The following is a 5923-nucleotide window of genomic DNA, read 5'->3' on the forward strand; positions in this document are numbered from 1 at the left end:
CGGAATTTTTTTTTGAAAGATTTTCTTTAAGCCAAAATGTGACCAAAACGTCATACTATACTATGTCGTCCAAAATCGGATTTTTTTTTTGAAAGCTTTTTTTTTAAGCCAAAATGTTACCAAAACGTCATACAGTACTATGTCGTCAACCTCAATGTCATACTACACTATTTCGTCCAAAATCAGACCATTTTTTTGAAAAAAAACTTTTGGTCCAAAATTTGACAAAAACATCATACTATACTATGACGTCCAAAATCGGAATTTTTTTTTAAGCCAAAATGTGACCAAAACGTCATACTATACTATGTCTTTGACATCAATGTCATACTACACTATTTCGTCCAAAATCTGACCAATTTTTTGAAAAAAAACTTTTGGTCCAAAATTTGACCAAAACATCATACTATACTATGACGTCCAAAATCGGAATTTTTTTTTGAAAGCTTCTTCTTTAAGCCAAAATGTGACCAAAACGTCATACTATACTATGTCTTTGACCTCAGTGTCATACTACACTATTTCGTCCAAAATCTGACAATTTTTTGAAAAAAAACTTTTGGTCTGAAAATTGACAAAAACGTCATACTATACTATGTTGTCCAAAATCGAAAAAAAAATGTAAATCTTTTTTTTTGCCCAAAATGTGACCAAAACGTCATACTATACTATGTCGTTGACCTCAATGTCATACTACACTATTTCGTCCAAAATTTGACCAATTTTTTGAAAAAAAACTTTTGGTCCAAAATTTGACAAAAACATCATACTATACTATGTCGTCCAAAATCGAATTTTTTTTTGAAAGCTTTTTTTTTAGCCCAAAATGTGACCAAAACGTCATACTAAACTATGTCTTTGACCTCAATGTCATACTTAACTATTTTGTCCAAAATCTGACCAATTTTTTGAAAAAAAACTTTTGGTCCAAAATTTGACAAAAACATCATACTATACTATGTCGTCCAAAATCTGATCTTTTTTTTGAAAGCTTTTTTTTTAACCCAAAATGTTACCAAAACGTCATACTATACTATGTCTTTGACCTCAATGTCATACTAAACTATTTCGTCCAAAATCTGACCAATTTTTTGAAAAAAAACTTTTGGTCCAAAATTTGACAAAAACATCATACTATACTATGTCGTCCAAAATCAAATTTTTTTTTGAAAGCTTTTTTTTTAACCCAAAATGTTACCAAAACGTCATACTATACTATGTCGTCGACCTCAATGTCATACTACACTATTTTGTCCAAAATCTGACCATTTTTTTGAAAAAAAAAGTTTTGTTCCAAAATTTGACAAAAACGACATACTGTACTATGTCGTCCAAAATCTGTAAAAAATTTTGAATTGTTTTTTTTAGCCCAAAATGTGACTGAAACGTCATACTATACTATGTCGTCGACCTCAATGTCATACTACACTATTTCGTGCAAAATCTGACCATTTTTTGGAAAAAACAATTTTGGTCCAAAATTTGACAAAAACGACATACTATACTATGTCGTCCAAAATCTGTAAGATATTTTGAATTGTTTTTTTTAACCCAAAATGTGACCGAACGGTCAAACTATACTATGTCGTCGACCTCAATGTCATACTACACTACTTCGTCCAAAATCTGACCATTTTTTTGAAAAAAACATTTTGGTCCAAAATTTGACAAAAACGACATACTATACTATGTCGTCCAAAATCTGTAAAAAATTTTGAATTGTTTTTTTTAGCCCAAAATGTGACCGAAAGGTCATACTATACTATGTCGTCGACCTCAATGTCATACTACACTATTTCGTCCAAAATCTGACCATTTTTTTGAAAAAACTATTTTGGTCCAAAATTTGACAAAAACGACATACTATACTATGTCGTCCAAAATCTGTAAAAAATTTTGAATTGTTTTTTTTTAACCCAAAATGTGACCGAACGGTCATACTATACTATGTCGTCGACCTCAATGTCATACTACACTATTTGTCCAAAATCTGACCATTTTTTTGAAAAAAAAAGTTTTGGTCCAAAATTTGACAAAAACGACATACGATACTATGTCGTCCAAAATCTGTAAAAAATTTTGAATTGTTTTTTTTAGCCCAAAATGTGACCGAAACGTCATACTATACTATGTCGTCGACCTCAATGTCATACTACACTATTTCGTCCAAAATCTGACCATTTTTTTGAAAAAACAATTTTGGTCCAAAATTTGACAAAAACGACATACTATACTATGTCGTCCAAAATCTGTAAAAAATTTTGAATTGTTTTGTTTAGCCCAAAATGTGACCAAAACGTCATACTATACTATGTCGTCGACCTCAATGTCATACTACACTACTTCGTCCAAAATCTGACCATTTTTTTGAAAAAAACATTTTGGTCCAAAATTTGACAAAAACATCATACTATACTATGTCGTCCAAAATCGGATTTTTTTTTTGAAAGCTTTTTTTTTAGCCCAAAATGTGACCAAAACGTCATACTATACTATGTCTTTGACCTCAATGTCATACTAAACTATTTTGTCCAAAATCTGACCAATTTTTTGAAAAAAAACTTTTGGTCCAAAATTTGACAAAAACGTCATACTATACTATGTCGTCCAAAATCGAATTTTTTTTTGAAAGATTTTTTTTTTACCCAAAATGTGACCAAAACGTCATACTATACTATGTCGTCGACCTCAATGTCATACTACACTATTTCGTCCAAAATTTGACCAATTTTTTGAAAAAAAACTTTTGGTCCAAAATTTGACAAAAACATCATACTATACTATGTCGTCCAAAATCGAATTTTTTTTGAAAGCTTTTTTTTTAGCCCAAAATGTGACCAAAACGTCATACTATACTATGTCGTTGACCTCAATGTCATACTACACTATTTCGTCCAAAATTTGACCAATTTTTTGAAAAAAAACTTTTGGTCCAAAATTTGACAAAAACATCATACTATACTATGTCGTCCAAAATCGAATTTTTTTTTGAAAGCTTTTTTTTTAGCCCAAAATGTGACCAAAACGTCATACTAAACTATGTCTTTGACCTCAATGTCATACTTAACTATTTTGTCCAAAATCTGACCAATTTTTTGAAAAAAAACTTTTGGTCCAAAATTTGACAAAAACATCATACTATACTATGTCGTCCAAAATCTGATCTTTTTTTTGAAAGCTTTTTTTTTAACCCAAAATGTTACCAAAACGTCATACTATACTATGTCTTTGACCTCAATGTCATACTAAACTATTTCGTCCAAAATCTGACCAATTTTTTGAAAAAAAACTTTTGGTCCAAAATTTGACAAAAACATCATACTATACTATGTCGTCCAAAATCAAATTTTTTTTTGAAAGCTTTTTTTTTAACCCAAAATGTTACCAAAACGTCATACTATACTATGTCGTCGACCTCAATGTCATACTACACTATTTTGTCCAAAATCTGACCATTTTTTTGAAAAAAAAAGTTTTGTTCCAAAATTTGACAAAAACGACATACTGTACTATGTCGTCCAAAATCTGTAAAAAATTTTGAATTGTTTTTTTTAGCCCAAAATGTGACTGAAACGTCATACTATACTATGTCGTCGACCTCAATGTCATACTACACTATTTCGTGCAAAATCTGACCATTTTTTGGAAAAAACAATTTTGGTCCAAAATTTGACAAAAACGACATACTATACTATGTCGTCCAAAATCTGTAAGATATTTTGAATTGTTTTTTTTAACCCAAAATGTGACCGAACGGTCAAACTATACTATGTCGTCGACCTCAATGTCATACTACACTACTTCGTCCAAAATCTGACCATTTTTTTGAAAAAAACATTTTGGTCCAAAATTTGACAAAAACGACATACTATACTATGTCGTCCAAAATCTGTAAAAAATTTTGAATTGTTTTTTTTAGCCCAAAATGTGACCGAAAGGTCATACTATACTATGTCGTCGACCTCAATGTCATACTACACTATTTCGTCCAAAATCTGACCATTTTTTTGAAAAAACTATTTTGGTCCAAAATTTGACAAAAACGACATACTATACTATGTCGTCCAAAATCTGTAAAAAATTTTGAATTGTTTTTTTTTAACCCAAAATGTGACCGAACGGTCATACTATACTATGTCGTCGACCTCAATGTCATACTACACTATTTGTCCAAAATCTGACCATTTTTTTGAAAAAAAAAGTTTTGGTCCAAAATTTGACAAAAACGACATACGATACTATGTCGTCCAAAATCTGTAAAAAATTTTGAATTGTTTTTTTTAGCCCAAAATGTGACCGAAACGTCATACTATACTATGTCGTCGACCTCAATGTCATACTACACTATTTCGTCCAAAATCTGACCATTTTTTGAAAAAACAATTTTGGTCCAAAATTTGACAAAAACGACATACTATACTATGTCGTCCAAAATCTGTAAAAAATTTTGAATTGTTTTGTTTAGCCCAAAATGTGACCAAAACGTCATACTATACTATGTCGTCGACCTCAATGTCATACTACACTACTTCGTCCAAAATCTGACCATTTTTTTGAAAAAAACATTTTGGTCCAAAATTTGACAAAAACATCATACTATACTATGTCGTCCAAAATCGGATTTTTTTTTTGAAAGCTTTTTTTTTAGCCCAAAATGTGACCAAAACGTCATACTATACTATGTCTTTGACCTCAATGTCATACTAAACTATTTTGTCCAAAATCTGACCAATTTTTTGAAAAAAAACTTTTGGTCCAAAATTTGACAAAAACGTCATACTATACTATGTCGTCCAAAATCGAATTTTTTTTTGAAAGATTTTTTTTTTACCCAAAATGTGACCAAAACGTCATACTATACTATGTCGTCGACCTCAATGTCATACTACACTATTTGTCCAAAATCTGACCATTTTTTTGAAAAAAAAAGTTTAGGTCCAAAATTTGACAAAAACGACATACTATACTATGTCGTCCAAAATCTGTAAAAAAGTTTTGAATTGTTTTTTTTAGCCCAAAATGTGACCGAAACGTCATACTATACTATGTCGTCGACCTCAATGTCATACTACACTATTTCGTCCAAAATCTGACCATTTTTTTGAAAAAACTATTTTGGTCCAAAATTTGACAAAAACGACATACTATACTATGTCGTCCAAAATCTGTAAAAAATTTTGAATTGTTTTTTTTAGCCCAAAATGTGACCGAAACGTCATACTATACTATGTCGTCGACCTCAATGTCATACTACACTACTTCGTCCAAAATCTGACCATTTTTTTGAAAAAAACATTTTGGTCCAAAATTTGACAAAAACGACATACTATACTATGTCGTCCAAAATCTGTAAAAAATTTTGAATTTTTTTTTTTAGCCCAAAATTTGACCGAAACATCATACTATACTATGTCGTCGACCTCAATGTCATACTACACTATTTGTCCAAAATCTGACCATTTTTTTGAAAAAACAATTTTGGTCCAAAATTTGACAAAAACGACATACTATACTATGTCGTCCAAAATCTGTAAAAAATTTTGAATTGTTTTTTTTAGCCCAAAATGTGACCGAAATTTCAAACTATACTATGTCGTCGACCTCAATGTCATACTACACTATTTGTCCAAAATCTGACCATTTTTTTGAAAAAACAATTTTGGTCCAAAATTTGACAAAAACGACATACTATACTATGTCGTCCAAAATCTGTAAAAAATTTTGAATTGTTTTTTTTAGCCCAAAATGTGACCAAAACGTCATACAATACTATGTCGTCGACCTCAATGTCATACTACACTATTTCGTCCAAAATCTGACCCTTTTTTGAAAAAAAAACTTTTGGTCCAAAATTTGACAAAAACAACATACTATACTATGTCGTCCAAAATCTGATTTTTTTTTGGAAAGCTTTTCTTTTAGC

This window comes from Microchirus variegatus, assembly GCF_963457635.1.
Source record: "Microchirus variegatus genome assembly, chromosome: 7".
NCBI classification, from domain to species: domain Eukaryota; kingdom Metazoa; phylum Chordata; class Actinopteri; order Pleuronectiformes; family Soleidae; genus Microchirus; species Microchirus variegatus.